The 23,194-nt window shown below is 46.4% G+C and overlaps 1 pseudogene; it reads left to right on the top strand.

Annotated features, from left to right (window-relative positions):
- Positions 1-23,194, top strand: part of LOC114701528 — a 385,931-nt pseudogene that overhangs the window by 345,041 nt on the left and 17,696 nt on the right.

Genomic DNA, 23,194 nt, shown 5'->3' with positions numbered 1-23,194 from the left:
CTTTTGTTCCTCTGATACTAGAAGAGACAGTTGGGGTAGTGGTGCATGTGAGGTACCTTGACTCTAGGCAGGCACCTTCTCTAGAAGAAATAGTTGGGGTAAGTCGGCGGTGGTGGCACACACCTTTAATCCCAGCAGACGCAAGCAGATCTCTGTGAGTTCGAGGCCAGCCTGGGCTACAGAGTGAGTTCCAGGAAAGGCACAAAGCTACACAGAGAAACCCAGTCTCGGAAAAAAAAAAAAAAAAAAGAAAGAAAGAAAGAAAAGAAAAGAAAAAGAAAAAGTTGGGGTAGCAGTGCATGTGGGGTACCTTGATTCCAGGCAGGCACCTTCTCTATCACCCTGACATTTTGCCCTTCCTTTGAGAGAGTAAAATAACTCTGAGGTCTTCTAGGATGCTCTGTGATGCTGCAGAGGAGTCAGAACTTGGGGCAGAGACCAAACAGAATGGCGTTGCTCTTGCTTAGTGCCCTGTTAGCTGGTTGGGGCTGGTGTCACTGCCTTAAATGCAGGGAGGCATGAGAAAGGGCAGGCAGACTCATGAAGGAATGACCAGTATAATGGGGTGAGGTGCTCCCCAGGAGGAAGTGAAAAGCTAACTTTAAAAAAAGAGAGTAAGAGAAGGAAAACATTTGGGGAACAAGTCCAGGTCGGAGCCATCAAATAAAGGGACCATGCAACAGTAGTTCTGGGCACATCTGGCCACAGGAGGGAAGGAGCCAGCAAAAAAGCTGAGCTGGAAAAGATGCTAAGTAGCCAGCAGAGACATGGACCAGCTCTGCCCTCTCCCTTCTGCTGTAGACAGCATTTTTCCAGCAGTCTCCTTCCTCACCAAGTCATTCCTAGTTTTGTCTGATAGGTCGTAGAGGTGTCGAGCAGGCATGGTCCTCACCCTGAAGCTGGGGCTGACCCAAGAGACTGGAAGGATGGAGGCTAGTGCAAAGAAGGGGTCTGCTCCAGGGCCTCAGACTCAGGGACGAAAACACGGCTCTTCCTCTGTTTCCAAGGATGCAGGCAAAACTAAGCCCTAAGAGCCAGTTTGGGATGGAGCTGAGGACCAACCCCCACCCCCCAACCCCAACCAGATTTTCACATGTGACTCCTCCCACAGTCCAGCAGACCCTGGGTTAAAGGAGGGAGGGCCTAGTAGAGGCAGCCTGTCTGCAGAGCCCCTGTTCTGCTCTGGCAGCCCACCTCTCCCTTCTCTCCTGCTCTCCCTGCTCTAAAAGGCTGACGAATGCAGTGGTTAGTCACAACTATCTGGCTCTGCATCCTTTCTTCCACTTACGGTGTTTCTGTTAGCAAGCGGCTCCGTTCTCCACCCAGGACTAAAGACAGCACCTGTGAATTAAGGATGAGCTAGATTCCCAGGAAGCGCAGCACTTGCCTAGCACAGATGAAGTGAGCCACAGGGGATCATGTGTTTGCCCTGTGCTTAGGAACCCAGCTATCACAGCATGCCGCATAGGAGACAGTCACCATTGGTGGCTCTCCTGTGTAGGAGTCTGAGTGGGTAGTCTGCCTGTGCTTGAAGTGCCCCCACCCTCTTCCCCCTGCCCCAGGGCTAAGGTATACCTGACCCTACCCTCTCACAGGTTCTAATGCTAACTGCTTCCCTCCTGCTTCCTCATAGACCTGCGCAGAATGACAGCTGGCTTCATGGGTATGGCGGTGGCCATCATCCTCTTCGGCTGGATCATCGGTGTGCTGGGCTGCTGCTGGGACCGAGGCCTTATGCAGTATGTGGCAGGGCTTCTCTTCCTCATGGGAGGTAAGGCTGAAAGCTGCTGATGGGGAGGGGGAGACTGGGAACATCCTGCCAACTGTGGAGACATGGTAAGAGGATAGGGCAGAGGGGTGTGGCCAACACAGTTCTGTCTGCTCCCCCCATCTGTTGGTTCATCAACAGTCTGTTCCTGTCACCTATTGACCGCCATACTAGCTGTTAGTGATGCACAGGGAAATGAGACACAGTCCTCAGTGTCGAGAGCCTTGGGGACCTCAGTGCTTAGATGGAAGGGAGACACTGTGGCTGTGAACTCACATGACAGCAGTGGGAGACCTCAGACTTGGAGGCATGAAACCAGGATATCCTGGGCACTTTCCACTCCCTTGCCCTGTATTTCAGTGGTAGACCCAGAAGGAGGCATTTCTTCTCCAAAGGTCCATGCTCATCCTTGATTTATGGTTTAGCAAAGGCAGTGGCGGCACAAGACTAGATCCTCCCATTTCTGTTCCCTTTTCTTACTGCTTTCATAGCCACTGAGTCAGCCCAGGAGCTGTTAGCAGACTCTGGACCTAGCACTGCGTAGTTAGGAGGGAACAGGTTCTGGTCCAAGCCAAATAAAAGTTTTCTCGCCATCTACTTGGGCATCTTCCTTCCCTTTGGAGTCTCCGGGTTTGGGGCTCAGCCTAGAGTTCAAGCTTTGGACTGCCTGGAGCAGGTGGATGGGTGAGTCGTGTGTTGTCTGGAGGAAGAGAATGAGTGTGGACAGACAGAATTAGAAATGCTTGTGGGAGGAAGAGAAAACTAGTCCCACACGCGGAAGCAGATGTCTGTCCGGCTTTGGGCATCAGGCAGGGGCTTGACCGGTCTCTTTTGTGCCAGTTTCTGAGCCGAGGAGAGAAAGATGGAGTGGGCTGTGGGACTCTTTACCCACAGGCCAAGCTGAGGAATGGGGAAGCTTGTCCCTCCCTGTGCACAGAGAGACATCCGGGGCACGAAAAGCTCTGGTTTAGGGGAGGAAGAGGAGGAGGAGGGCTTTGCCCTCAAATTTTGCTCTGTTCCTTGAAGCATAGCTACTCTGTGTCACACATGAAGGCAGGCTTCCCAAGGAGCTGATACTTAGGGGACTCACATGTCATCAGAGTCAGGATGTCCCCATTGCCAGAACTGCCACCCCTGGGGTCCACCCCTGTGGTTAAGGCAGAGGCTCGGAGAGTGAGGGGGGCATGGTGGCTCTGTGATAGAGATTCTATACAGATGTCACCATCCCCACACACAGACTTACGTTCTGTGGGCTCCCCCTTTCTTCATCCAAACAGGGACTCAGGTTCGCTGATAGTTCTCACACTCTATCTTACCAGTAGAGTCCGTTTGTCTCCCCTTTGTAATCCACCTTTCACGTGGCCCTTCAAAATATAAAAAAAGATAAAAAGCAAAGCATCTGTATCCTCTTTGTAGTGGGGCTGTAGCCTGTTTCGAGGGCAGCTGTATCCTGTTAGTAGTGGAGCTGCATTCTGTTAGTTGTGAGGCTGTGTCCTATTTTAGTGAGGCTGTGTCCTGTTTTAGTGAGACTGAATATCCTATTTTTAGTGAGGCTGTGTCCTATTTTAGTGAGGCTGTGTCCTATTTTAGTGAGGCTGTATCCTATTTTAGTGAGGCTGTATCCTATTTTAGTGAGGCTGTATCCTATTTTAGTGAGGCTGTATCCTATTTTAGTGAGGCTGTATCCTGTTTTAGTGAGGCTGTATTTCTATTTTAGTGAGGCTGTATCCTGTTTTAGTGAGACTGTATCCTATTTTAGTGAGGCTGTATCCTATTTTAGTGAGGCTGTATTCTATTTTAGTGAGGCTGTATCCTGTTTTAGTGAGGCTGTGTCCTATTTTAGTGAGGCTGTATCTTGTTTTAGTGAGGCTGTGTCCTTTTTTAGTGAGGCTATATCCTGTTTTAGTGAGGCTGTGTCCTATTTTTAGTGAGACTGTATCCTATTTTAGTGAGGCTGTGTCCTGTTTGTAGTGAGGATGAATCCTGTTTGTAGTGAGGCTGTGTCCTATTTTAGTGAGACTGTATCCTGTTTTAGTGAGACTGTATCTTGTTTTAGTGAGGCTGTGTCCTATTTTAGTGAGGTTGTGTCCTATTTTAGTGAGGCTGTATCCTATTTTAGTGAGGCTGTATCCTATTTTTAGTGAGGCTGTATCCTATTTTAGTGAGGCTGTATCCTATTTTAGTGAGGCTGTATCCTATTTTAGTGAGGCTGTATCCTGTTTTAGTGAGGCTGTATTCTATTTTAGTGAGGCTGTATCCTGTTTTAGTGAGACTGTATCCTATTTTAGTGAGGCTGTATCCTATTTTAGTGAGGCTATATCCTATTTTAGTGAGGCTGTATCCTGTTTTTAGTGAGACTGTGTCCTATTTTAGTGAGGCTGTATCCTGTTTTAGTGAGGCTGTGTCCTTTTTTAGTGAGGCTATATCCTGTTTTAGTGAGGCTGTGTCCTATTTTAATGAGACTGTATCCTATTTTAGTGAGGCTGTGTCCTGTTTGTAGTGAGGATGAATCCTGTTTGTAGTGAGGCTGTGTCCTATTTTAGTGAGACTGTATCCTGTTTTAGTGAGACTGTATCTTGTTTTAGTGAGGCGTGTCCTATTTAGTGAGACTGGTATCCTATTTTAGTGAGGCTGTGTCCTGTTTGTAGTGAGGATGAATCCTGTTTGTAGTGAGGCTGTATCCTGTTTGCTCTTTGGAGACACAGAACAGGCTCTGATGAGGCACTTCCCTGAGACTGAAGAGAGGTCTCCTGGGTGTAGCTGGAGAATTTTCTCTCCAGGTCCCGCCAAGCCCCAGCAGTCTGACAACCCCACTTATAAAATAAACACACAGACGCTTATATTATTTAAACTGTTTGGCCTAATGGCTCAGCTTTCTAGCTATCTAGTTCTTACATCTTAAATTAATCCATTTCTATAAATCTATACCTTGCCACGTGGCTCATGGCTTACCTGCGTCTTCACATGCTGCTTGTCATGGCAGCAGCTGGCAGCGTCTCCCCGCCTCAACCTTCCACTTCCCAGAATTCTCTTCTCTGCTTGTCCGCCTATATTTCCTGCCTGGCCACTGGCCAAATCAGCATTTTATTTATACAGTGACATCCACAGCACCTGGGTATCACAGAGAAGCTGAGCAAACAGGTTTCAGACTGAGCTCCCAGGTGGGGGCTTGCTGTCTTCCATCTCTATTCCCTTGCCTAGCATTTGCTGTGCTTGGGTGCCTTCTTCACTGGCCCTTCACTTCAGCAGGAACAAGGCTCAGAAACCTGGGACCTTTCAACTCTGAGAGCTTTTCAAAGGACTTCAGTTAACTTGTAGACTAACAGCCAGAATGCCATTGACTCGGTTATCATTTTTAGCCAGCCACGGGAGTAGGTCAAACAATAACAGCCAGAGTTGAATGGAAATGGCTAAGCTGAAAAGCTGTGACTACAGTGAGGTCACTGGGTTACCTCCAACTCACTGGAGGCCTTAGGACAAAAGGCAAAGAGGACAGAAGCTGTGGGCAGGAGGGTGCTGAGCCCTGCCCTCCTACTTCTGGGGCACCTACTAGATGTCTGGAGCTCCAGATAGATTAGAGCTGCAAACTCCATTCTGAAGACTGAACAAATGGGAGCCTTGCTCTCTTTACCCCAGGTAGTCCTCACCCATTTCAAGTCAGAGCTTCCCGGAAAGCTTTTGATGCAGGCCAATCAGGACCAAACCCACAGAGCTTTGGGTGTACACTCCATGTGCAAATAGAGTCGAGAATCAGCGATCCAGATCAACTCTGGAGTCCTTCCAGCTCCCACTTTGTACGGTACCAGGGAACGAACACTCATGCGCGCACACACGCACACCTCCACCTTTGTGACTGCTTCCCTAAGTATGCAACAAGAGATGAGACAGAGCCAGCAGGCCTCAGCAGCTGGAAGGCCTGCCCAAGGCCTGACTACTGGAGGTGCATACACATCTGCCCTCCTTGGATACGGGATACTATATTTTTAAAATGGCAAAGCCCACTTTTGATAAAGTGCTAGTGTGACAACCAGCTGTACAGAAAGCTGCTTCTCACGGCCACTTCTTGCTGATCAGAGCATAGTCCAGGCTAGGCAGAGGCTAATTCATTTCCAGCTCAAAGCCTTCTCTTCCCCCTGGAGGTTTTTTTTCTTTCTTTCTTTCTTCTTGTTCTTTTATTTTTTTTTAATTGGAAGTAAAGCAATAACTCATGAATGAAGTTGGGAAGGGAAGTGGTATTCATACACTTCTGGGCGCTATCAGGCCCCAAAATAACAAGGGCGTTAAGAAAGCCATTGACTTCTCATCCCTTGAATGGCAGGTTTTCTTTTTTTTGCCATACCCCTCCTTCTCAAGTTAGCATCCTTTGCAATTGGGAGAGACACAGCTCTGGGAGTTCAGCAGCCCAGGGCAACTGCATGCTCTGACTTAGGAAAATAAGTCATTTCGATGGGTCTTGTTAAAAATATATGTGTTGGGAAGAATACGGTTCAAGATCAGAGGCTGAATTCCTGGCCCTGCTCAGTTGTCATAGTTAAACTGAGGGGCCAGACATGAACCCAGAAGAAATGTCTGGACCTGGAGAACCAGAAACATCCTAGCATGAACCTGTCCCAGAACCTGAAAGGTCTGTTCTCCCGGGTCAGTTTTCTTCTGGATGACCTTACAGAGATAAGCCCCCTGTTCTAGCCATCTCCAAGACACAACACCACCATTAGCCACTGAAACTGCATGGATAGTCTCCAAATGTGACCTTGTAGCCTTCGCTTGGTACAGCTCCCTCAGGTGTCTATTACTGAGCAAAGCCAGGTCCCCAATGGTTATATTGGGCTGGAAGCTAAGCTGGCAGAGACCAAGAGCAGCTGTATCTGGAGCTGGCCAGACGTGAGTAGGTAAACAAGTAAAAGGGAAAGATTTGGCAAGAAAGAAAGGGTGCATTTGGGATGGGGAGATGACTCGGTCAGTAAAGTGTATGGGGCCAGAGTTCCTCAGAGCCTATCTGGAAAGGATAGGTGTGATGGTGGGTGCTTGTTATACCAGCAGTGGGAGGCAGAGACAGGTGAATCCCTGGAGTTCACCTGCCAGTTAGCCTAGTCCGATCAGCAAGTTCCAGGCCAAGGAGAGACATGTCAGAAATAATGTAGACAGCTCCTGACAAATGACACGAAAGGTTATCCTCTGGCCTCCATATGTACACATATGCATATGCACCTACACACTCACACATACATGCACACCACACAACACACATATACTCACATATATACACACCTGTGTATACCTACACACAATCCTATAAAACACACACACACACACACACACACACACACACACACAATTTTTTAGTGGAGCATATTTGGAATCAAGATTCCAACTATTGAGTTACAACTCTAAGTGAAGTAATTCATCAAACATACGAGCATCATCTACATTTTAATTAATTTAAATTTCTGTGCTATTCCACTTCTTGCCTAGATATGTGTTTTTTTTTCAAGTTATAAATATATATATATAATATTTATAATTGTCTTCACACCCTCTTTTCTGTTCCAATAGGAAGATGGCCTCCACTGGACATTTCTCTGTCTGTGTCTGACCATTTCAGAGTTAAAAAGAGGGTGCCTCACACACCGTGCAATACCTACTAACAAACTGTTAAATGGATATTCAAGCCAGAGGAAACTAATTTAAGCAGGGCAGCATATTTGCCAGGAGGCGGGGGTTGGGTGGGATCCAGCTTCTCTTTTGGCAGCACCTCTGCAGAATATCTAGCCCAGACTGGTACAGCCCCATGTGGGTGAGAGCAACCATCATAATGAATCATCAGCGACATTCAGAGGCCTGGGAACAGGATAACACAGACCCACCATGCGGCGCAGGAGCACATGACTGCTCTGCTCACATGTGACTCCCTCCCTGGAAGCTTCTTAGGCACAAAGCTTTAAAAGATGAGTTGGAATAGCTAGTCCATGCTCGTAGCATCCAGAACCTTCCTACAGCCTCCCATAATTGCTGGAAGTTTTCCTTCCTCTTTACTCCCAGCCAGGGCTAAGGTTCCATCTTTTGTCTAGACTAGCACTGAAGTCCCTTGCTGGCCACCCTGACTCCATTATGGCCATGCCATGATTCATCCTGAACAGCAATTCTTTGAGACTAGGCTAGCCCTGGGGAGTGGGTTCTCTCCACCACGTGGATCCCAGGGATCAGACTCAGGTTGTCAGGCTGGTGGCAAGCACCTTTACCCACTGCGTCATTTTGCCAGCATAAATGGTTTAAACTAGGAACCAGATGTGTCACTCACCTCCTCTAGTCTAATGACTTGCAGTTGAACTTAAAATAAAACCCAAATTCCTTCCTTTCTTTAAGAGTTTCCACATCCCAGTTGACCTTGCTCTCTCAGCTGCCTTTCTGTTTTCCAGTGCATACACTGTTCCCTCGCGCCTCTCCACCCATACTGGGGCCTTTCTGTCCCAACACATACAAAAGTTGCTTCAGGCCTTGGAGCTGCCTGATATCTTTAACCAAGGAACAACACACATGGATGTCTCCTTCCTTAGGTTCAGATCCCTATTCCAAGGATCCCCCTCAGAGTCTCCTTGACTGGCAATTCAGTGGGCATGCCCGGCATGCTTTACAGTTTAACTTAAATGTCAGTAGTGTGCCTCTTCATGCCTAACTATATGTTATTTTGGGTTTTGTTGCTATTCTTTTAAGCAGCTTTAAACATTTATTATCTCATAGCTTCCCTGAATAAGAATTCCAGGTGTAGCTCAACAGGGGTCTCAGCCGAGGATCTTACTAAACTGTGCTCACATTTGTGGTTGGGTTCTCCTCTGAGGCTTAAGATCCTTGCCAGTGTCGGGAGTGTTGACGATGGAATTCCTCTCCTTGCAGGGGTTAGAGCCCATGGAAGCTAGCTTCTTCAAAGCCACCAGGAGAGGCTCTGCTCTTTAGTAAACACTTAATTTTTAGAACACTTTCAGATGTAAGGGAAATGAGAACTAGTGGGTGGCTTAACAGGTAAGATGCTTTGCAGCCAAGTCTGGGTGAGCATGCAAGTCCCATAATCACCTGTGCACCCAGACCTTATTACAGTGGATGAATGAATATTGGTGCTGAAGTTCAGTCTATATTATTACTGTTTTTCCTACTGTTTCTCTTCTCTTGGCTGTGGCACCTCCCTAAGTCTTATTGTTTCAGATGACCCTGGCAGTTTTGGAATATTGACCAGGCCTATTATATGATGCTCTTCTGTTGGGGCTTAACATGATTTTTTTCCATTATTAGAATGAATTATGGTTTGGGGGGAGGGAGATCACAAAGGCAAAGGGCCACTGATATCCCCATTTCAACATGACTCATACTCATGACTGTCAAGGTTGCCTTGATCATTTGGAATAGGTAGTGTTTCTCCACTTCAATTCTTTTTTTTTTTTTTTAAGATTTATTTTTTATTATGTATACAGTGTTCTGTGTTTGCCTGCAGGCCAGAAGAGGGCACCAGATCTCATTACAGATGGTTGTGAGCCACCATGTGGTTACTGGGAATTGAACTCAGGACCTCTGGAAGAGGAGCCAGTGCTCTTAACTGCTGAGCCATCTCTCCAGCCCCCCACTGTCAATTCTTTTCCTCCCCCATGTCCGTACTGTATCCTCCTGAAGACAGCCATTGTGTGTGTAGTCACCCAGGAGGAATGGGGTGCAACGATGGAGTCCAGGGGTAGAAACCCTCCTGTAGGGTAGAGCAGTCATGGAAATAATTTGGAGTTATTCTAGATGGAGTATTTGTCTCTTGTTCTCCACATTTAATTCACTTGGTCACTGGTTTATATTGGCGTGGACTCAAGGGCATTGATTTTGTCATTTGAATTATAGTCCAGTGCTGCTTCTCTTGGTCCTTCCAGCTCTGCCAGGCTTGGCATTTGAGAAGTCTTCTAATTGGTTCTTGTGCCCTTTGACATACCCCGATATGTGGGGTTTTGTTTTCTGCTGTTTTATGTTCAGTTGGTTCCTTGTTTGTACACTCACTTTTGAACACCACCACGAGGCACTCCAGGCCATCTTGTGTGTTTTCTGCTCCCACCCTGTACCATCTTTCCACCGAGATCTGTTTCTTTTTATTAGATAATGGCATTAGAAACCAAGTCTGGGGACGAAGGTGTCTGGAATGGAATCAAATAACACTCTGTATTTGCTCATCATTTCTCTCCCTGCACTGATACCCATGCTCTACAAACATCAGGCCTGCCGGCCTTAGTTACAGAATGCCTCCACTAAGGTGTCTCCTGGGTCAAGAGCATGTCTGCAGCTTGATAAATAGCTGCTGAGTGACTATGTTGGAAAAGTAAATTATATGGAAGGAATAGAAAGTGTTTTTGGTTTTGTGTAGCGCTCTCCTAAAGCACACTGCCTTATCTATAGTTCCTACTGTAACAATATTCCTTTCATGGGCCTCCTCCTCTCTTCACACTTACTGAGCAGTACTAGAACCTATCTTCTCCTGTTACAAAAATATCTTCAGTTCCTTTAGGAAGCAGAATATGAGTGGGACCTGAATTCATGGGTTCTGACCTTAACCTGGACTCCTTGAGCCTTAGAAATAGAAAGGATTTTAGACACTACCCAGCCGGACCCTCTGTGGTTTAGATAAGGGCGTTGTGCCCTGTCTTCCAGATCACCCAGCTAGTAGCTGGCAGAAAATGAACCTTAAGCCTGGCCCAAGACACTGGCCTGTATTCCCGCAGCCTGGACTGTTGCCTCTGGCCTGGGTACCCATGCTGAACATTTCTGTGTCTCACTAAACTCCACTTCTGTGCTTTTCTGCAAGTGCCAGTATTTCCACAATTTCTCTTCATGCCTTCTGCACTGCCCTGTAGCTGAAGTTTTCCTGTGTCCACCTGGCTCCTGAAGCTGCTCAGACCCAAGTAAATGCACAGAGACTTATATTACTTATAAACTGTATGGCCGTGGCAGCCTTCTTGCTATCTAGTTCTTATATCTTAAATTAACCCATTTCTATTCATCTATAAGTTGCCATGTGGCTTGTGGCTTACTAGTACTTTTACATCTTGCTTCCTACGTATCTGGTTGGTGACTCCTGACTCAGCCTTCCTGTTCCCAGAATTCTCCTCTCTCTTTTGTCCTGCCTATACTTCCTGCCTGGCTACTGGCCAATCAGCACTTTATTTATTAACCAATCAGAGCAACACATTCACAGCATACAGAGCGATATCCACAGCACTGCCCCCCCCCACGGTGCTTTATATTTCCTTTTCCCCTTCTCAAAGCACATAGGAGGCATATGAAGGAGATGGTGGCCAGGACTGGGTGCATGGATGGTAATGGGGAAAAGGAAACTGAAAGGTTCTTTTCATACCATCCATGATGATGTGACCTCTTCTACCTTGCCATTCCATCAGGAGGAATGAAGAGAATTCTCTGAAGAAGCTCTAGCTATCAGTTTTGAATGATTGTTGTAATATATAAATCAATGATGCCATGTGTTTGGCATAGGTAGACAACTGTGCGTTAAGCCCCCAGACTCTCAGCATGATGCCCCTCTTCTGGCAGATGAAGATCTTGCTTAAGGGCAGAAATTTTGAAAACTCGAGTTTGGCATGATGGTCAGTGGCATTAGGTATGTGTCTTAAGCACTGTTTCATTTAGGTACCAAAGTGATTTTTAAGGAGTCCTATAAGCGTTCAACTTTCCCATCATCTTTTTCTCCCAGCCTCCCCCCATTGCCAGTCCCTAGCTCTGGCCTGCTTGGAAACAGGAGTTTCTATAAGGTCAAGAGATACTAAATCTTAAACTTCATGCCTCCAGGTCATGACTTCAAAACTCATTGGTCAGAGAGGGGTGATACTAAGCAGAGGGCCAGGTAAATTAGATATTCCAGGAAGAGAGAATAAATCCAATAAGCCAGTGACTTGGCAATATGCAAAGCTAGTAATAAATGGCAGCTCTTACTATGATGTATATGACCTAAGCAAAGTCCATTCTAATAAGCAGAGACATGCTCAGGGTCTGTCACAGCCAATCAGAAATGACTCTGGCATAAAAAACATACATTTACCCTGCTGATCTGCTTTTGTAGTTTGATGTGAGTCTTCATCAGGACACATAACTCTGACCCAGATATTTTGCCTTACAGTCTTTCAAAATCTTAAGCAGATATTTATAGTCTAGTTCACACCCAGAATGTTTCTTGCCCCTTGCAAGGTACATACCTGAATATTTATTAGCATTTTATAATTACATTCAAAACATGTCCTTGAAGGGTATATTTTGACAGTAAATGTCATTTAGGGGAGGAGACATGTTGTCGGGAAGGTTGGGAAATAGCATCTAGGTTTACTTTATATAGATTGTGTGGCCAGGGTAGATCACTCTAGCAATCCAAGCAGCAGGAAGATTTCAGACCCCCAAGGCTTGTAAAATTTCCACCAATTCTGCCTCTCCTGTTGTAAATATCAGCCTCAGAATGGAACAAGCATCTCTGGGCAAGCCAAATGTGGTGCATGAGGGTCACATCAGGAGGCTCTAAAACCTGCTCAGAAAATATTCAAGAATGCTACACTTCCATGCCCAACTAACATAGGGGGATGCTTTCTTCTTGAATTCCAAGATCAAATGCTGAAATACAGAACAGGGCAGGGGGTGGGAATGGAGGTGGTTGGTGAAGGCATTAAGAAAGTTGGTATAGAAATTCAACCCTCACCTCTTAGATGTTCCAAGGCACACTTGCTCATAGGAGCCCCCTTCCATATCCTGCTTCCAAACTGGGGCCCAGAGTCCTTGTTCAGGAAGCAGAGTCACCCAATGAAAAGAGATAATTATGGGTTTTTCATGAAGATACTGTCCAGGACCAAAGGAACATTGGACTAGCCATGTGACATTGGGACATTCCTTATCTGCCTTTCATGCCTTGCTTCAATTTTCTCATCTATTAAAAAGAGCTAAGAATAGTTCTCAATTCAAGCATAGCTGTGAGAATTACAGAGTTAACTCATCTGAAGGACTTGTAACAATGCCAGACAGTGTTTCTCATAAAATTTTTGATATTATTATTTTGGCACTGAGATATTTCCTTTCTTAATTTGTTTTCATTTTTATTATTTTTATGTGTATGGGTGTTTTTGCCTGCATGGATGTTTGTATACAACATGTGTGCAGTGCCCACAGAGGCAAGAGAGGGTGTCAGATCCTCTGGAACTGAAGTTACAGATGGCTGTAAGCCACTGTGGTTAGTTCTGGGAACTGAACCCCCTAGGGCCTCTGGGAGAAAGAGCAGTCAATGTTCTTAACTGCTGAGCCATCTCCCCAACCCTTGAGATACCTCTTTTTTGAAATAACTACCTTCAGTGACACTCCTCTCCTGCCTCAGTGGCTTTATGTCATTGCTACCAATACCACCAAGACACTTTGTGGTGTGTGTTGTGGAGATAGGAAAACGAATCCTCATACAGATAATTCCTCTCGGTTTAATCACTACTCTAGTTCCTCATTCCTTCATTCATTAAATGCCGAGTTCTTCCTGTGTACCACAACCACTTACCTGGGATACAGTGGAGAAGCAGAGAAAGTCCATGAAGCTCACATTCTAGTGGAAAAAGACAGAAAACTAACAAGTACCATGATTATAGAAAATGTTAGGTGACAAGCAGTGTGGAGGAAAATAGAAACAGGAAGGAGAAAATGAGGGAACATTGCAGATGGGGTAGAACATGCAAGGCTTCTAGCAGTGGCGGGGGTAGGAGGATCCTGCATGTAGGGTAGTAATAGGCTACAAGTAGACATTCCTTACCAAAAAAAAAAAAAAGACCCGAAGACGAACACAGCACTTGGAATGTTAATGCAACTATTAGGTCTAAAGAAATTGAGCATGAGGATGAGTGTGACTGGTACAGAGTGGGATAGAAATGGAGGTGATACCAAACAGGTAGACAGGTCATGAAGGGCCTTTAAGGTCATTGTCAAAGGCTTGTTTATTGAAGGGACATCAGTTTCCATTCTGCCATGTCATCTATCAATTGCACAAACCACCCTGGGGTTCTTCACTGAGTGACATTCAATATTATATGAGTTTATCTGCTTCCCTGGCTACCTTCTAGGGTGTGTACTGTTGGAGACTCTATAGCCTGGTACTCATAGTTTCAGTAGGGTAGGGAGTGCTGTGTCCATGCCTGGGGTGGCCATATTAGGCTTAGGGTACTAACAGGGTGCTCCAGTAGTTAGTGCAGTTTACATCCAAGAGCGCTCTGCCCCACTAGGGGCCCAGTGCAAAATTGAAACCATGAACCCCTTGTGCAAACACTGAGAATTCAATAGAGCATGTCCACAAAGCCATCTGGTTCTCCAACACTGTCCAGAGCATTCAAATAGCCTGTAGCTAGAACAGAATTCTTTTGTTGCAAAGCCTTTGGGAGATCTTCTAAGAACATACCTGCTCTCTATCCTGTTCGCAGCTCCCTTTCTCCATAACACAGGCCAAGTCTGCTGTCGTGATGACTGAATAAGCATCATGTGAGTTCCTTTTCTTGTGTCCCAGGATGGCCCCAAATGTTGAAAAGGGAACCCATCAGGAAGAGAAGGCTGGCTCGATTGCTTGTGTGGTAAAGGAGAATAGCACCTCACACACTTGGGTTGAGCCTCAGAGGGGAACTCAAAGGTATTATAACTAGAATCCTATATTAAGGCATCTTTTCAATGTGGTATTTGACTAAAGCAGTGTAAGAGTAATGGCACCAAGATGAGTAAGAAAAGGACATGTTAGAATTGAAGGATACAAGCAAGGTGAAAGATTCAAAGAATTTTAGTGTACCCCATCTGTGGATGCTTTTAATGGAACACTTGGTGGGTCTTTGGGGGAAGTTCCTTAATGAATAATTAAATATCTTTTGGGCAGGACAGCCCCAAGAGTGGGATAGCAAAATCACATAAGAAATATAGTAGGCCTATACTGGTTCTCAGTATCCAGAATGAGGACAGGATAGATGATTTGTTTTTTTCTCACAGAATGGATAATTTTTCCATAGTCCAGAGCCTCCCAGTTGGCTTTTCTGTACTAGCACAGAAATATCTGAGTTGGTGAATCAATATGGTCCAGACCAGGACAAGATACCCTAAGACACCATCTCTCAGCACCAAAGCAAGACATTGCCTTTCCAGACATAGAAAGGATGCCACCACTGTATTGAATCTTGGTCCACTGGATACAATGAACTTCCCACAGACAGAAGTACAGAATTAAGGACAGACATGAGAAGAGAGAGAGAGAGAGGCAGGGCAGTAGGAAAACTCTCTCCTCTGATGGTGTTTTGTTGAGAAAGAACAGGTTGCTCTACCCACTCTTAGCAGAAGAGAAAGCCCTGAGAATGCAATGGAGATGCCACAGTGACCAGTTACCATGGAAACTTAGGAAATCTCTAAAGCAGCTTCAAAAGACTTCCTTCCTATTGCTCTTCTGGCTTCTTCCTACAGAGATGGACAAATTTCAAGGAAAGCGAACTTGTCACCCAAGCACTGGTCCTTAAAACAAATCATAAGTCAAAGAAAAATGATGGTTTCTGCAGTAAATGGAGACCTATTGGGCTTAAAGCTGCCCAAGGAAACGATAAGGGAGGAATAGGCGTGAAGTGAGGAGGTGTGTTCTCTCTCCTGTCCGCTGGGGATGCAAGTGTTGGAAGGAGGCGCAGATATGACAGTGAAGAAATTAAAGACAGTGAGAAGCGGGCCCAATAGCCAGGCTGGGTCATCTGTCCTCTTGTGGTTTCCTTATAATCCCCAGTACTTGAGTGGCTGAGATGCACTGTGACTCCCAAAGTCTGCAGGATGAGACCGAAGCCAGTGTATCAGACATCGGTCCAACCAGACCAGATCACATTAAGCAAGCCCTGTGGTACATAAAGTATATAACCCCAATGGCAGGTGGAGTATTCAGACAGGATTTAGGGCCTCTTGCTCCCCTGTACTACTGGAAATTTAGAGAACTGGCTAAAACTAAAGAACCTGAGAGCAAAACGCCGAAGGCGGCCTATGCATTGGATAACAAGGTCTTACTTTGGACCCAGAACTACATCTGTGCCTCACTGTGGATAAAGTAGATGAATCATAGAAAGCCCCAATCTATTTAGTCATCCATACTATGCCAGGATCTTGGGAGCCTAGGGGACAGTGACCTTGGAGAGATTTTAGGAACATGGCCCTGGAGGTCCAAGTGGATTCTCCTCTGGTAGACAAACATTTTCATCTTGGCAGAACTTGGATTGCTGGGATGGATAGGTTAAGTGCTTTTATTTTATTATCAGGCTGAAAGTAGTTAGAAAATGAGTGTGGGGAGAACTGCCCTACATCCAAGACACTTTCCTAGCATTAGAGCTTGCTTATACCTTCTATCCTAATTTGGGGCTTGGAAACACATATACAAACACTATCAAAAGTCAAGGGTATCCAAAATGTGGTATGCAAAGGCAAGCATCCATACTTCAGTGAACCATTTGAACCCACCCAATGCTTGTTAATCATGCAATAGACAATCAGCTATTAAGTACCTACTAAGTTCTGCATACTGTAGAAGATGAAACGTTTTCTAGCCTTGGAGTTGCTTCCGGTCCTTAGAGAAGAATCGACACCTAGATGACTTAGTATGACAAACTAGCTGTTCTCCTTCTCTCTCGCCGATACCTTTTAAATACAAAATTTGAAGAAAAGAGAAGGGTGATGGTGATGCCTAAGTAATATCTCGTCTCCTGAAGAGGTGCTGATCATCTGAAAGGGTGGAGAGGGGGCATATATGACCTGCCGTCTAGTCAGGGTCACTATTGCTGTGATGAAACACCACGACCAAAGCAACTTTGGGAGGAAAGGGTTAACTTGGCTGACACTTCCACATTGCTGTTCATTATTAAAGGAAGTCAGGACAGGGACTACACGCAGGGCAGGAACCTGGAGGCAGGAGCTGATGCAGAGGTCATGGAGGAGTGCTGTTTAACTGGCTTGCTCAGCCTGCTTTCTTATAGAACACAGGACCAACAGCCCAGGGATGGCTCCACCCCCATGGGCTGAGCCCTCCTCTAAGAAATGCCTACGTGCTTTGCCTGCAGCCTGATCCTATGGAGGCATTTCTCAGCTGAGGCTCCCTCCTCTAGCCAGCCAGGCCACCCATTACAGTTTGTAGGACTTTAAAGACAAGGTAAGGTCCCATTTGAACTTCTGCCTTCATTCAGGAGGCACCTGGGGGAGAAAGGAGTGGAAGCCAACTTCACTGGGTCAAAGGCAGACACCACTCAGAGTTCAGACATGCTTTCCTCCCTTCTTTCCAGGTCATCATTGACCACCGCTCACTTTGTAGATTCACCCGGGTGAGCCCTCAAACCAGATTAGAATTGTGCGGGCAAGTAAAGGGCGGGGCCTTATAATGGCTTCATACTATTTGCTCTTTTTCCCTCCTGTGTTCCTATCTGTGACAAGAAGAAAAGTAAAGTCTGGGGAGCGGCACTCGGATGAGGAAATAGGCCTAAAGGCTTAAGCCAGCAGGCCAGACCTAAAGAATCCCGGACATCCGTCCACCTGAGGGTGCCCCTCCCCTCTCACCAGCCAGAAGCAGGATGTCTGCTTCCCCGTGGAACAGTAGAGGAGAAGTCCTTCTACCTCGCAGAGTGGCACCAGTAACATCAAGTCCGGATGCAGTGAAGGCCACCTGGGGTGAGAATCTGAATTAAAATTCTGTAACGCTTAGTCAGTCTTCTCCTTCCCACAGCTGTAGTCCTCACCTGGTAAATGTTGTGTGCCTCGTAGCGTTGTGTGAGAATGCAATGCTTTGCTGTGTGAAATGCTTAGACCCTGCCTGGCACCATAGTGAGCCCTTCAGACATGGGTGTGGAAGTACTCTCTTGGTCACCAAGCCAAGCCTTCTTTGCAGTTCCCAGCACTTGCTGAGTTTAAGGGTGTTGCCCAAGACACTCAGTTCCTGGAGCTATGGGTCAAACTCAAACTTACTTCACTCCAAAGCCTGGGGTTTCATTATCACACAGTACTGTCCTGCAAATAGTAATTAGCTTATTTATGATCCTCAAATAATTGATGACATGATAGAGTAAGAGATGTCACACACCCCCCTCCAGATATATCACCCGATACGTGCCAAGGCTGGTGTTCTTGGGGTGGCAGATGAGGAAGAGATGAGCGTGTTCACAAAAAGTGCCGTGGTGAGACAGGAAATAGGGCTAGCTCGGGCTCTGTCTTTCCATATGTGCTGAGACAAAAGGCAATGCCTGGGGCTCTTGAAGAAGTCCAGCCCCGCTTATAACTTCTGCAATCCTGCTCTCCATCCAGTGCCTCTCTCAAGTCCTGCCTCCAGTCCCACCTCCAGTCCCACAAGGGTCAGAGGTACTGCTTTCCCAGAGATGTGCTCATCCAGTCTGCTCCACCTGCACGTGCCCTTGAGACACCCCTTCCTGGCTTCTCTACTGTCTCCAACTTCTCTGAGACTTTGGTCTTCCATGACAGCATACTAAGGTTTCCCCATTTCTCTGAGTCTGTTTTATTGTCTCAGCCCTTTGCTCAAATTTTAAATGTGGGCTTTTGACTTTTTTTTCCTTCTACAAACATATTTCCTTAGCAACAACAACAAAATCCCCAACGCGCACACGGGTGCCCGCGTGCACGCGCACACACACACAATACACAACACAAACTACACACAATACATAAACACAAACACACAAAATACACACACACACACACACACACACACACACACACACACACACACACGCAGTAAGTGTAGTCCGTGTGTATGGAACAGTTTCAACACAGGCTTCGCACATGTTTCTATCCTTCTGGAACCCCAGCATGCCTTCACTTAGCCTTGTCTTTTCTCTGCACACATTACACACGTGCTTTTTGATTTTCACACACATGAAAACACTTGGCTTACTACAGGCACCCAGTTACTTATTATCCTCGCCTTTCTTCCCTTCCCCAGGAGACACCCTCCTCCTCTCTGACATCTGAAGTCACAGCTGTCCCTCCTGTACTTTCATGGATCCATCTTCACCTCCACCTCTCCATCCATTGTCAGCATCTGCCAACATGCTCCTCACAGCGTTCTTTGTGCGCCCCTTCACTTGCCTCCGCTCCTCGAGCTCCATCTGGCTGGTATTGAAGCTGCAGTAGTTTTGGGAGTCATTTAAGCTCTGGGTAGAAATCTCTCCACACCACCACTCCACTTGGATGCCAATCTCTGAGCCTGCGTTCTTGCTGGTGAAATTGAAGGTAAGCGCTGCCAGCCCTGTTGGGATTGTTGTGAAGATGAAATGAGATAATATATCTCGCAAAAAGCATCTCGCCCCCAAACAAGAATTTCGTAAGTGCTCATTTCCCCTACTTGCACTGAATTCATCCTTTAAACATACTACTTTCCTAAAATATGCTAATTACACAGCATTCCTTGATGAAAAATTTTCTGTGGCTCCCTCATGTTTACAGAATAAAATTCAGTGTCCCCAGCCTGGAGTTCTTGTCAGGAACGATCTTGTGTCGTGTCCCTCAGCACAGTCCTGTGCCACCCTCAAAACAGACCACTTTCACATTAGCTGACCTGGGCGGCCTTGCTGTGCACGCTGAAGTCCTGTGGCTTTCCTGAAGGCTCGGGTCTGGTCAGCATCTCCCAGAAAACTCTGCACCCGAGTGCAGAACTTTGGATGGCGCTGGCCTCATTGTGAGTCTACAGAAGCACAGCTTTCTAGTCGTTTCCGACCACATTGGGGTGGGAACCTCTGAAGTGGCGGGGCGCCCTTCTTGGCTGGCTGCTCGAAGTTGTCGCGTTTGTCATCTTTATTTTAAGCATCCCTGCCATTTCAGGTGGATTTGATTTGGGTTCTTTCTGCTAAAAAATGACACAAATCAACGCTGCCTGTTTCTTTAGCAGTTTTTTTTTTCCCCAAGTGTTTGAACACTGTTGTGTCTGTAAGTTCTTTGATTTTACAACTGAATCCAACCCAATTACTATTAATTGGGGGTCTACTTGTACGTTAGGCATTGTGTGCCACGGTCGCCCAGACACAACTGCAAACCTGCTTGGCCGCTGTCCTTAAGGACACCCGGGAAAACCGTGGGGGCAGACAGGTTCTCGGATGAAGAGCATGTCAGGTGGCCGAAACCATAAGAGAGAGCGTTGTGAAGACATTAGGGGCAGGTTCACGGGAAGCTAGTGTTGAGGCTGAAGGTGGAACCTGGAAACGTTCTCCTCTTCTTCCCCAGCCATCTAGGAAATGAAGCTGCTCTTAGGCCTGGACTGGCAACCTTCCAGAAGTGGTAGCCTGGGTCTCTTTTCAGCCCTATGTGGGATGTCATGTGTGTATTAATACATTTCTGTTTTGATATATCACTGTGGTACGCTGAACTCTGTGGTGAATGAAGCAAAATTCCCCTTTGCTTAAAAAATGGCGCTTAAGGAGCTTTGTATAAAGCTAAAGTGTGAGTCTGTATGGCAATTTGACCCCACACTCCCCCATGTGGATCTTGGAAGGGAAGGCATGCCAAGGCTGTGCCCTTCTACCGCGCACCCTGACAAAATCCAGCTGCTTCTCTTCAAAAAATGCTACCACATTCTCTGTTCTAATTTACTTAAAAATAACAAGTAATTAATTAAAATGCTCACTGTGGCTCAGCTTTTAACATTAGCAGTTAAGCTCCGTGAAAAATCACATTTCCCAGAAGCTCTGGAATACAGCTTCTTAGGGCTCCCCCGACTTTAGCATGGCTGAGAGCATTGTTGGGGTGGCACCTTCCTCTCAGCCTTCTCATTTAAGGCACCTGAATTGGAAATGTCTCTGCTCACCTCAGAAGGATGCTGGGGGAAGGAGGCTCTCCTTCCCCCGGGAGAAGAGGTGACTACCTTCCCTAAGTGAGAGCTGGTCAGGAGGCCGAGGTGGGGGGCCCAGACATGTCTGCTCCCCTACTCTGCTCCTCAATGGCAGAGACTACTGTGGAGGTTTGCTTTCTTTTTCTTTTTCTTTATTTCTGGCCTGCTGGTACCTGCATGATACATGCCTCTGGAGATCCAAATTTTCCCTCAGACAAACCATTCTAAAAATGGAAGAGTGGGGAATGGCTGTTAGTGAGCCTGGCTGCAGCTTGGTCAGCCACAGTTGCCCACCAGCCTTTTCAATACTTAAGCTAGTACAGTGGAGCGGTGGTGGCACACGCCTTTAATCCCAGCACTCAGGAAGAGGCAGGCAGATCTCTGACCTCGAGGCCAGCGTTGTCTACAGAGTGAGGCCAGGACGGCCAGGGCTACACAGAGAAACCTGGTCTTGAGAAACCAGTAAATAAATAAAACACAAATAATAAAAACAAAGCTGGTACAGTGCTCCTAGAGCCCAGCCCACCTCTCCTCTGTGCTGTCCTGTCTTGTTACAGTTTAGTTAGAATAGGGGTAATGAAGGGGCTGGGGGTGAATATCTTCGCTTGGAGCCTGGAGAGGAGAGCAGAGCAAGAAGGCTTGCTGGGTAGAGGCCCATTTCCAGCTAGCATGCCTGGGGGAGCAGACCCTTCTGGGTGCTGATGCTGGGTAGAGGCCCGTTTCCAGCTAGTATGGCTGGGGGAGCAGACCCTTCTGGGTGCTGATGCTGGTAGAGGCCATTTCCAGCTAGCATGGCTGGGGAGCAGACCCTTCTGGGTGCTGATGCTGGGTAGAGGCCCGTTTCCAGCTAGCATGGCTGGGGGAGCAGACCCTTCTGGGTGCTGATGCTGGGTAGAGGCCCGTTTCCAGCTAGCATGGCTGGGGGAGCAGACCCTAGTGGGTGCTGAGGCATCCTGGGCTTTGGTGGGTTCTCTCCTGTCCACCCATTCCTTCTGATCACTGGATTTAGTTCCTGTTGAGAAGCCACAATGAAAATGTTACTGTTTTGCCTTTAATTCATTTTCTTTCTTAACCTCTGCCTTCTTCTTTCTGGAAATCCTGCTTCCTCCCAATGAGAGTCATCTTCTGGTGGTAATGAGAAAACTTAGGGGCAGTTGTGATGGGTTCCTCGGTTCTATGAAGAAGTCAGTAAAGATATTTTATTAATTAGCCCCTGTGTCTAAAGGGCACCCTGAACCTCATTGGATCACCCATGATAAAGATAGGACATCTTTTCATGCTCTCACCAGCTAACTGACAAATTTTTTATTTAAATATCACTGGGATGTGGACTAGGAAGGAAAAATAGTTTCTCTGCTAACATTGATTTCACTGCATCTGAACAGGCAGGACACATGAACATGGAAGTAGCTGTGGTGAGAGATGGCATAGATGGTTTTGGATACCTTCAGTTATATAACTTCAGGCAATTTATGGAACTGCTCTCTGCCTCAGTTTCCCCATCTAAAACTCATAAAGTTTCTTGGAGGATTTAAAAGGCAATATTTCTGAGACACATGAAATAATGTTTATCATATATATATTATATATATATATTATATATATATATTATGTGTGTTTGTGTTTATATAAAATGCACATATGTAAACATTTTATCCATAAGCAGCTACATTTATATTCAGTAACTAACAGTGAAGATGTGAAAAAGATCACTTGGGTATAGGTTTCCTCCCAAAAGTCCAAGGCTCAAGTTGTGTGTAGTAGGCAGATGGAAACATAAAGCAAAGCAGGTGGCTGGCCTGGCTCATCTCCTGGCTACCACACCAGCTTCTTCCTGTACTCATTAACATGGCGTTTGCTTGGATCAGATAGGACAAAAGCCAGAGAGATTTCTTTCAGAAGCCAATTTCTTCCAGACACTCTAACAGCTGGCTCTATCTCTCCATGTTTCAAATCAAGGCAATTTGGAGCCGAGCCTCAAGTGCTCATTGATGTCAGGTAGTAGTGACATCTACTCATCTTATCTGCCATCCCTTCTGGGCATGTCAGGGGTGAGAAGAAGGGTCATCTCTCCAGGAAGTTCCTGTTGGACAGAATTAGTGACAGCCAGTCCTAGGGCAAGTCAGAGACTAGCGCCCCTCCTTGGCCCAATGCTAAGAGTTGTAAAGGTGACTGGTGTAGAAAGGCCCTTAGGGTCTGGTCCTACCCTGTTGTTGATGCTATCATAACCCAGAGAGGTGAAGTGACCTGCTCATTTGATGGGAAGGGATGAAACCAGTACCCAGTGTGGTGGTTTGAATGGGTGTGGCCCCCATAGACTCATGCGTTTGAATGCTTGGTCATAGGCCTGGCCCTCTTAGGAGGTGTGGCCTTGTTGGAGTAGGTATAGTCTTGGGAGGAAGTAGGTCACTGGGGTCAGTTTGAGGTCTCAAAAGCTAAAGTCTTGCCAGTATGTCTCAGTCTCCTTCTGTTGCCTGGTGATCCAGGATAGAACTCTAAGCTCCTTCTCCACAGCATCATGTCTGCCTGCATCCTGCCATGCTTCTTGCCATAATGATAAT

The sequence above is a fragment of the Peromyscus leucopus genome, chromosome 3 (assembly GCF_004664715.2).
Source record: "Peromyscus leucopus breed LL Stock chromosome 3, UCI_PerLeu_2.1, whole genome shotgun sequence".
In the NCBI taxonomy this organism is placed as follows: domain Eukaryota; kingdom Metazoa; phylum Chordata; class Mammalia; order Rodentia; family Cricetidae; genus Peromyscus; species Peromyscus leucopus.
Note: the sequence above shows the minus strand (reverse complement) of the source record. Positions and strands in the feature narration are given on the sequence as shown.